The sequence below is a fragment of the Pinus tabuliformis genome, chromosome 2_1 (genome assembly GCF_031772625.1).
Source record: "Pinus tabuliformis cultivar Carrire ecotype Pingquan chromosome 2_1, CPIR1, whole genome shotgun sequence".
NCBI classification, from domain to species: domain Eukaryota; kingdom Viridiplantae; phylum Streptophyta; class Pinopsida; order Pinales; family Pinaceae; genus Pinus; species Pinus tabuliformis.
Window position 1 is genome coordinate 197,319,204 of NC_142299.1, and position 11,635 is coordinate 197,330,838.

General features: G+C 36.8%; 1 pseudogene; it reads left to right on the top strand.

The window, feature by feature from the left end:
• LOC149199395 (uncharacterized) overlaps nucleotides 1-6,923 on the top strand; it is a 43,280-nt pseudogene extending 36,357 nt beyond the window's left edge.
• Nucleotides 6,924-11,635: the final 4,712 nt, after the last annotated feature.

The window sequence follows — 11,635 nt, forward strand, 5'->3', positions numbered from 1 at the left end:
TACCAAGCACGGGGTGCTTGCTTCAGCCCATACAATGCTTGCTTGAGATGACACACATGTGACTCACGATAAAAAGTCTCAAATCCCTTTGTCTGCTCTATGTATACCTCTTCCTCAATCTCCCCATTAAGGAATGTTGTCTTCACATCCATCTGATGGATCTTCCAACCCATCTAAGTTGATAGTGCTAGAAACGATCTAATCAATGAGTACCTTGCAACAAGAGCAAAGGTCTCATCATAGTCAATCCCCTCAACCTATGAGAAACCACAGGCAACAAACCTTGCCTTGTATTTCTCAATACTGCCATCAGCTGCCTGCTTTACCTTATAAAGCCATCGGGAGGTGACCACTAACTTGTCCTCCGATCTAGGAACAACATCCCACACATTGTTCTGCATGATAGAATCATACTCCTCTACCGTCGCATCAACCCAAAATGGTTGTTGCACTGCCTCCTCAAAATAAGAAGGCTTGGTCGCTACACTTTCCCCAAATAGGGCCATGTAGCTAGTGTATCTCTCGGGAGATATCCTCTGTCTGTGTTGAGAGGATGGCTGCCCCACATTCTCTCTCGCATATTGCATCAACCTGTCAGCTTCCCGTGAGCATTTTTGCCCATCTCTGGAAGAATCTCTAGCAGTGGTGATCTCCACTACTAGAATCTCTGCATGCGGTTGATCCACATCATCAAGAGGCTCCTCATCCTTAGGAACTAATAGTTCCTCATCATCACCATGCAACTTGAGCTCCCTCTCAAGTGACACTCGCATGGCTTGCTGCTCATCGAACTTCAGATCCCTGTGCACTACGGTGCTCTGACTGGCAGGCAGAAACACATGATAGTTGTGAAGTGTGTCCATGTAACCCACAAGTATTCCCAACTTAGCTGTTGGGTCTAGCTTCCTCTGAGCACCTTTGGTCACGTGACAAAAGACTGGTGATCCAAATATGTGGAAGTGACTCACATCTACTCTCTTCCCTGAAAAATCCTCCATAGGTGTCTTCATCCCCAAAATATGATGAGGACTTCTGTTATGAAGATATACTGTTGTATTGCATGCCTCAGCCCACAGATGAAGTGGTAGGCCTTGGTCATGAAACATTGATCGAGTTGCGCCCGCACTAGATCTGTTCTTCCTTTTGGCCACCCCATTCTGTTATGGGTTATGAGGTGCCGTGAGTTCCCGTTTGATTCCTTCTGAAACATAGAAGTCCTTAAACTGGTGAGAAATATACTCTCCACCATTATCATTTCGCAAGGCCTTTAATTTCATCCCTGATTCTTTCTCTGCCAAAGCTTTGAACTCACAAAACTTCAATAAGGTTTGATCCTTCTTTTGCATAAAGTAGATCCAATATCTATGAGAAAAATCATCCACAAAAATAACAAAGTACCTTTGCTTCACGATGGAGGTTGTAGAGAAGGGTCCACATACATCTAAATGAATTCACTCTAGAACTGCTCTTGCTCTACCATCCCAATCATGAAAGGAAGAGTTTTCATACTTACCCAAAGTACAACCTTTGCATGTGCTCATTTTCTCCCGCTTGCACTTTGGTAATCCGGTAGAAATTTGCTGCATGATCTTCAAGGCCCCATGATGCAAGTGTCCCTTTCTCCTATGCCATAACTCGCCAATATCTTGGCCATGCATCACCTCTACTTTGGTACTCAAAGCAGCACAGTCTTATACCTGTAACTTATAGAGATTATTAACTCGAATCCCTATCTGTTTGGTCTGTCCAGTGTCAATATGCCTTAGGAAAACCTTTCCCAAACTAAAGACTACATCATAGCCTTTATCCTCAAGCATAGCAATAGACAAAAGATTCTTTTTCAGCCTTGGTACATACATAAAATTAGAAAGAGAAAGGGGATAGCGATGCTCCCTCTGAAGCACAACCGTACTTGAAGCTGAGACACAGTACTTTTTGTCATCGCCCATCTCAGTTCGTATCTGGAGATCCTTCTCCTCCAAAGTGCTAAAAATAGTCTTGTCACCTGACATGTGGAAAGAAGCTCCACTGTCCAAGTACCAAACACATCCCATATTGGATGAATCCATGCATGCAATAAGTGAGAAATCCATCTCAAATTGTGAAGCTAATGCATAACCATTAGATTCCTTGAAGGAACCCTTCTTGGAGTTCTTCTTTGGGCAACTAGTAGCATAGTGACCCAACTCATGACAATGAAAGCATCTCACTTTTGACTTGTCAAACTTCTTCCCTCCTTGAGAAGACTTGGATTGGGATGACTTCCCTTTCCACTTCTTAGCTTTAGATGCTAAAGCCAAGTTCTGTTCCTCATCATGCTTTGATGAAGAAGCTCCATCTCTGGTGTTCTGTCTGATCTCCTCCTGCATCAAATCCAACCATAGTCGTTCTAAATCTGGCAGTTTGTCCCTTCCATTAACTGAGTCCTGGTAACTATGCTAGCTCTTAGGAAGGCCAAGAAGTGCTAGACTCACCATATCATCATTAGCGGTAGTGATCCCTACGCTTGCAAGCTCATCTCTGCAGTTGGTGAGCTTGTTCAGGAATGTAGTGATCGTATCGCCCTTCTCACACTTGATCTTTCGAAGCTTGTCTTTCAGTGCCAGCTTCCTCTGATCACTGCTATTCTGGTATAAATCTTTCAATGTTTTCCACATTGCAAATGGAGTCTCCTTCCCATGGAGGCTCGAGACTATGTGATGTCGAACTCCCTCTAGGATGATTCTCCTAGCTCTAGCCACATTCTTCTTCCAGTCTGCAACCTGAGTACAATCAATAGGCTTAGGTACATCTTGATCAATGTAGTCGTTAATGCCATTATCTTTCAAAACTTCCTCCATGCAATCCTTCCAAGCTATATAGTTTGAGTTGCCATCAAGGGCATACTCAAGCCTCAAACCAATGAAGGCCATCTGGATGAAATCTAAACTATGATGAGAACTAGATATCTACATCCCAAATAATAAACTTCGAATTCCTTTCTCTTGCTTGTATACTATTCCTTTCTTGATTACCTGTGCTCCGATACCATGTAGAATTTTTCTAAAAATCAGATAGCTCTGATACCATGTAGAAATCACCCCTGTACATCAAACTAATATATGCAATGTCATAAAGCATAATACTTGATCTAGTTCTACAAAACATTAAGTGGAAGCAAAATCGATTTCACGAGAATCATCAAGCATAAACACATATAACTAATCAAGAGAAATAATCACACATAACACAAGATATATCACTGGGGAAAGCACCAGCATAAAACCCCAACACTGTATTATCAATCAAGTGGAAATCCTCTTCTGCCTACAAAAAATATCAGCTCAAGAGCTATCTTGTACTTCCTATAATCAAAAGATGAAAATCATGGACTACCTAGGCCTCAATATATAGGCTGAAAATTGGCATAATCATACCCGTTGTCACCTCAGGTCCAACTACGTAGTCATAGAAGAAAATAGATTCCTTCTTCATGCAAGGAATACTTACTAGAAATATCCTAGCATCTGATAGTACATTGTCCCTCATCTAATCTCAACTAGGTCTTTGTCTGAACTACCATGCATCAGTTATTCATTAGAGAATACTCAGTTATCTGAAAATAATAGTTGTCACATGCATGTAAGCATTAACAAACTATATCTCATTATTTTAACAACTTGTTAAAATAATATAATTGGACTTGACTAAGTTAAACTAAGTCAACTAATCCTCTCAATATAGAACTGAACCTTATCTCCTTTAATCAATGGATAAATTCCTAAATCAAGAGAGAAAATAATTGCATGATCTTACAAAGACTTCAAGTTTAATTTTCCATAACTAATTAACTCATGGAGATTAATTAATTAATATTTTAAACTACTGGTAAGACCAAATTCGTTTTTACTTCCTATAGTTAGACCAGGGACTGCTAAAAATAGGAAGGGACCCAGAAATGCTATTTTTAGAAGTTTCTATTTTTAGCAGTTTCACCTCTCACCCAACGTGGCCAATGACCTCACTGGAAAAACTGCTATTTTTAGACATGCTATTTTTAGGAGTCCTATTTTTAGCACATTCTAAATTTAGCATTTCTTGTTGCACACTTTTCAACATCGGCTGTGGCTAGACCCATTATCGGGCTAGAGGAAATGTTTGTGTCTACACTCATAATTTTTCTTCACCACAATGCCTCAAGGAATTTTTCTCACCTCCTCCATCAGTCGAATGCAGAAAAAATAGAAGAGGATTCCAAATATTTAATTGTCAAGGCATTTGGGATGATCGCAACATTTAGAAAGATGTAGAGGTTGTGTCACCAAAAACAAAATTCGACATCTTACGTGTTGTAGCCTAGGATGTGAAAAAGAAGCTCATAGCCTCTCAAGGCTACTATGTGTTGGAGACCATGGCTTGATTATCTCAACTAAAAACTATGCATTTGTTATTGGAGTCAACAAGAACATAATGAAAGTTATATTCTAGGGCGATGAGATGATGAGGGATGTTATGGAGGAAGTTGTGACAGGAATTGTTTCTACAGGAGCCCATGGCAATAGTCTTGTGGGTAGAGAGAGTGGTGTTTATGAATATATTTTTGAGCTACAGGGGAAAACGGTCTCATTATATGAGACTATGTCCTGATGTAGCTTCCAGTTTCATGGCTTAGCTTCAAGGGATAATGGTAAAATGGACCCTTTGATTCTATATAATAGGGGTATCTCCATAAGACTGTGCTTATAAATTTTTGTTGAATATCTATGGATTTTTGTTTTATTAATAGGATTGAGATTAGTTTTTTTGTTCAAGAGATTTTTATGGTGTTGTAATTCTTGTAAGGGCTTTAATGGGTTTGGATTTTAATGTTTTTGCGAGAAAAGAATTGTATTAATGTTGTTGACATGGATTTTAGGGTCATTGATAGTATTTGAAGTTGTGTTCTAGATTTATGGATGGAATTTTGCAAGGTGTGGTGTCTGTTTTGGCTAACCAGAAGTTGTTGAGTTGTTCTGAGATTTCATTTCCTTTTTTCTCTGTAGATATCAAGGTTTTAATTTAGAGATTCTACATCATTATCCAAGCAACAATTGGAAGAATGCCCTTGTGAAAATATGCAGCAAGCATATTAATGTTGAGAGCGATAGTAGTAGGCATATGAATAGAGGAGTTTCGGAAGGAAAAGGTATGATGAGCATGGAAGAACCAAGGATCAAATGAGCATCCTCATCTATGTGAAGCCATGATAATGTTGGCATCTATAAAGAGAAATAACATGACAATAGAAATGGGAATATGAATGATGTGCTTGGACCATCAGAGTAGCCTGTTAAAGGCAAGGAAAATTTTAGGTGCTAATATTCGCAGGTGGGCTAATTTTCCATGCTTTTTCTAGTAAAAAAAATAATAAATAAAAAAAATTGTTAATTTCCATTTTTTCTAAAAAAAATTTGCCAAAATTTTATAGTAAAAATTTATTTTACTTTAAAAATCGCTAAAAAATTATATATAGACTATATAAAACTATTAGAAGTTTGAATATTTTTACGAAAGTATCACCAAAAAATTTAGAGATTGTTTATTATGGACTTGTGAGATTCGCCAAGGTTTCTAAACTTTAAGAAAAAATTTCATCCTTCAATTTTTTTGTGGTTGAAGGGAATCAACCCTCCAATTATCCCAAGGAAGGTGACGATGTGTTGTTCCAATGGTGGAAGAAAAAGAGGCCTTGAGGCCACAAAATTGAATTTAGAAGTTTGCTGAAGGATTCTAGCATTCAGGGTAGGAAATCCATACCAACAAAACACCACGCTTCGAAATCTAAAAAACACAAAGTTCTTGTGCAATCCCATGTAACAGTTCATTCAAGGAGAACCAGTTTAAGGGCTTGAAGTATACTCCAGGAACATAGCCATGGATTCATGAAAAATTTAGTTTATTTGAACTTCCATAAACTGACAACTAGTCTTCTTCAATTTAAATTTAATGACTGGCTTAGTACCATGCAGTCAATGAGTATTAATATATATTTTGAGAAATTTTCTTGGTTTCATGTTTTTTTCTTGCTCTCATTTTGGATTTACCTTTGTCATTAGACATGCCCAATTGATTTTTTTATTTGGATAGACTAAAAATTGATTCTAACAGGAATTTTGAATATTTAAATGGTGCCCACCTTCTAGACAATGTTCTTCAGCAAAAGGTTAATGGGAATTCACGATCTCTTGTAGAGAAACATGCCAAAGTAGTTGGTTTCTTCAGTCCAAATGCCATTGGGACCACTAGAGTATCTAATGCAACCCATAATTCCACACCATTTGATACATAGGCATGTGTGCCTCCATAGAAGATTAATAGGGAAACATTTGAATGGCCAAGAATTTTGTTGCAATTGTCCCGGAAAAAAAAAAGAAAAAAAAAAGGAGGATTATTTTCTTTTCATGAAAGGCACAAAGCTTTCCTAGCAACCCAAAAAGTGGCCCAAATATGTTGAGAAGGTTCTACAAGTAGGAAATGAATTGGACACATGAAGTCATGTATTGTCATTTTTTTATGCACGCAAGCATGGAAGGAAGGATGGTTTGTATCTACCATCATTTTTGTTTCGTTACCATAGGATTTCTTTCCAGGAAGTTGGCTCTCAGATTTAGCAAGGGGACACTATGAAGTTAGAGAGAAAAAATTTACTAAGAAGGTTTATTTTCTCCTTGTCACTTTATTTTCACAGTTTTTTATAATGATTTTATGAACCATATTTATTTCTTCTATATATTTGGGTCACTTCTAGTGTGGGCCTCTCTTTTTGGCAAGGGTTTTCTTTGATTGTGTTCAACCTTTTCAAATTATGAAGAGACCCAATTCATTCCATATTTTTAGTTATATTTCTACTGCAGACACCAAGGGGTTTGAAGGAAATTGAAATTTCATACAACGATTCAAAATGATGTGGCTAGGCATGGATAAATATCCAATTTTTGCCACATTTTTCCATGTTTGTCATTGTGCAGACTGTTTTCTCATTAATTCATCGTATCCCAGCTAAGTATTTGTACTCTGTAAAATGTTGGTAGATTGATTGCAAATTTTTTGGGGAGAGTTTTGCTGGAAAGTTTCTCTGCAGTCACGATCAATGTTGGATTTACTTTGGCTATCTATTTCCAATGATATGGTTAGATTTTCTTTGAAAATATTGTACAAAGCCTACATTTGTAGGTTTTTATTGCATTGTGGCCATCAATGGCCTTCCTGCACAAGTTTTAAAGGTTGCTTGCATGGAAGGAGTTTTGGCACAACCATTCAAGACAGTGAGAATGGATTCTTGTATTTACTTGTGTATTTGTAGAGATTTTGAACAATAAATTTGTTCTATCTCATAATCATTTCATTTTTGTGTTCAGCTACTAGTTGTCTTATAAGCAAGGAAATTTATTGCAGATCTGTTGGGATATTTCTTGTAGGATATTCATTTCACAGGTTAAAAGAATAAATTGTAGGAAACTACTATGAGGATCAACTAATTTTTTTATCCAATGACACTTTTTATTACAAGCATATATTTATTGATGAACAGTAAGCCAATGTTTTACCTGTTATGGTTTTGTTGTAATTTGTCTATGGTAAGTTTGGAGAAATGAGACTGTGATGCCAACCTTCTGAAGCAATATAAATTTGTACTTTGTAATGAAATGTACCTTTGGGATTTTGTTTTACAGTTCTTCAGTTCTATGGACAATTTGGGCCCTTCAATTGCAAATCAAAACTTTAAGCATGCAAAGTATACTAGGTTAAGCAACATTAGTAATGACTCCAACCACATCAGCACTAGTTACAACATGGTCTCATTTCTACAGCTTTGATGTAACCATTTTGTAAATGCACCATTTGATCAACTAAATATCATCCATTTTCTTCCACATATGATATTCTAACTTTAGATTGTTGGAAGACATTTACTCGATTTCTTTCAGGTTCATTTAAGCATAAGCAAGAATAAGTTAAATGAAATATGTCTTCTCAGTGTGAGAAGGATTGATATTAAATTGATTTCTTACTTTATAATTTTGTAAGTCTACACAAGTTGGTCTTTAATATATGTCAGCATACAATTGAAATGAGTCTTGAACACATGGTCAACTATATTTTTTTGTGTCTCAAAATTTCCATTTCTGAAATTCTATATATTTCACATTTTGTTTTTGAAAACATAACTACCCTTTAAGCACTCTTTTTTGAAAAATTGGCATTGATAAGAAATACCAGTATTACATAATATATGAAAATGGTTTTGTAGATGTAGTCTGCGGTACAGAATATCCAAACATATATGTGTTTGGATCCCATACTCGAGTTATAGTGGATTGCTTTCCAACTATAAGGAAAAACCTTTAAACATTGAATATGAGAAGACAAATCCAACTCACCTATAAATGAAAGTGCATTAATCATAATCAAAGAGATGTCAAGGACAAAATTATTTTGGATATGTCCATACACCTTTCGAATATTGTTCTCTATCATAAGTTTGATATAAGATAATCTTGAATGACTACTAATATAGTTTTCTTTTATATAGTCAAAATTGGAAAATATTTATTCAGAGGAAGATCGTCAAAGAATTTTTTTATGTAATTGGACATCCCACATACTAATGGATTGGCCGATGACCTTCTTAATATTTCAATGAAAAAAGAAAAGAGTGAATTTCAATGGATTGGTGCTACATTAACAACGGACTTGGAATCCATATCCATATTCATCAAATATGGATTTAATTATTCTTTCAAGAACTCCCCAAACAAAGGGACGTCAAATGTAGTCCTTCAAAATAACCAACAGACTATAACATCAGAGGATCCTTCTGTTGTACAATCATTCAAGAATCAATATTTGTCATAATTTGTGTCTTCCAGAAGGTCCACTCCTGTATCCCCTAATAACAAAGTTCAAGAAAGTGTTGCATTGTCATTTGTAGCTCAAACAAATAGTGATAGAATGTGTAGTATATATGATAAAGGAGATTTTAGATCATTTGTTCCTTTGGTGATCAATGCATTGAAGCACTAGTCTCTTGGAACACCTATAAAGCCCAAAAACATAAATGTTGTGAGTAAATTTTCTTCAGAAGCACCTTTAAAAGGTATTTCCATTAAATGGATAAAAGGAAATGGAGTAAACGAGACAATGGATCTAGCTAGGAATCTCCAATAGGAAACACAAAGTTGGTTTTCAAATTTTATAGAGGATGTATTGGATGTTGGTTTTCATGTGGAAAACAAAAATTTTGAGAATGCCTCTACAGCCAAAACTCAGTCACAAAAAGATAGCAGCTAAATTGCAGCAATGCTATCTCAACTTAAAAATATTAATGACTAGCTAGATCATCTTGGGCACAAAAAGGAAGATATGCTAGACACCAAGTTGGTAGAAAATATTAATCATTTGAAGAGAAAAAATTATGGCTTTATGCTTTGACATGTTGAGTATGTTTCTTCTGATCTTGATAACCATGCTTGTGGTTTCTAAGCAATTTTGTTTCTATATCAAATTTCTTGTTGATAATTAATTACAAATTTACTAATACTTGAGACTTTCGCAAACCAAAATAAATAGATTTGTCACTCCAGAGGATCCTTTCTGTGAGAATTTTTTAATTAAAAAAGGAAAATAGGAGAGCATGTCCAGCCTGTCCAAGTACTTGTTTCTCATTACTTTTCTAGAATAGATGTATTCTTCGCAAGCAAAGCGAATTATCTTTTACTAGCGATAAATATTGAGAATCTAGAAATTTTCACACATTTAAAGAGAAATCTAAAATTTCTTTTCTACTCTGAGAATGCATGGAATTGGTACATTTTGTTAGTATGGTTATATAGGCATTCATACACCAAGGGTTGTGCTATATGTTCTTTTGTAAACCTATTCCAACCACAGAAAGAAGGGAACATTTTCCATGATTTGATTTCAATGAGAGTGGTGCTTATGAATATGTGGTGGGAATGAGATTGGTGGTGCTTTCATATCAAAAGGCTACAACCAACTCATCATATGTAAATATAATTTTTTTCCATTAACGTTTAGCTGTGGCCCTATTAGCCTTGTTGTTATTTGGCCCAAAAGATGGATCCAAAACACTCTTGAAGTCTTCAAGAGTTGATTAAGATCATCCCAAGATCGAAACAATCATATGCTAAAAGCCCTTAGAAGGGTGGAAATACACTATCGGGAGGCTAAAATACTCCAAAACACTGAAAAAATAGAGTATTGAAGGCGCGAACAGAGAAACGCATAGTTGTCGTTAGATCTAGGCGATCAACGGCCCAGATCTAATTGGCTAAATCGCAATCGGCCAAGCTGAAGGGACAGTTGATCGGCGAGTCACATTGGCAGTCGTGTCAGTGGAGAGAATAATCTATAAAGCCCCAGCGTTGAGCGATCAGCAATTGCGATCAAATCACATCGCTACATCATAGTGGAACATTACCAAGGGTCGGGGTACCCACATCGCATCTTAGGTTCGCAATCGATAGGAACATACGCCATGTTATATGAAGAACATTGGCTGGAGCGATATGCAATCATATCAGATCACATTGCAAGATCGCATTGGAGTATTGAAAAGGAGCAGGGCCTCTATATAGGTGGTAATGCCAATTGTGATGAGTCTCAGACCCGAAAGTCTTTGGGAATGAAATCCATAAGGTTTGAAGTCTGGAGGGGGGCCAATTTTCAGGTATTTCCCATGTCTTTTAAGTATTTCAAATTACACGGGGAAAAAGGGGACCACGCGAGCTGTGATAGACAGTAGTGACTCAGTGGGTGGAACCGATGAGAGAATAGGCCTTGTTTAAGGAATTTTGAGGTCCGAAAAGATTAGGTGGCCAACCATCCTTAGAAGCATTGTGAAAAAATGTTTACATGCCAGAAGAGGGATTCGACCGGGATATAGTAGCCGGCGGACAGATCCTGGAAAGGGAAAGAGAGGGGCCACAACATGCTGCAAGCCAAATCAAACAAGATCATGGAGCATCAACAGTTCGGCCAGCACAACAGCCATCTTAACAAACATTATGGGGCATCTCTGGCACGAGAGAGCTCCTAGGCATCACAGCAAGCTGCCCAAGATATCTGAATATGGTTAGTCTCATATCAGAAGAAGAAACCTATGAATCATGCTGCCTATTGAGGAAATCAAAAGGTTAAAGAAGACAGAGGGATAGATTAAGACACCTGAAGCCTCAAAAGGCTCAGGACCATTGTAAACAAGCTATAAATAACTAAAAACAAGATGAAATAAGGGTTCAACTTTTGGAGACTGTTCCTCCTCTATTCCTTCAAGCTTCTCATTTGCATCCTTTAGTAATACATGCTTCTTTTGCTATTATATGTTCAATATCCATTTCTCTTCTATTCTACACTTGCACTTGAATACTCTGTTCATGTTCTCTATGTATCTAAGGCCAGATAACTGCCATCTTATCTTTGCTTTGATATATTAGATTTGCAAGCTTCTTTGTTGCCTGTAGCTAGCCATTTATATGTGTTCTCATATATGTAATCTTCCAGTACAGTCAATAAGCTCATTTTCCGCCTGTAGCCAGCCATTCACATATGTTCATGTATGCAATCTACTGGTATAACTAAGCATTCTCCATATATC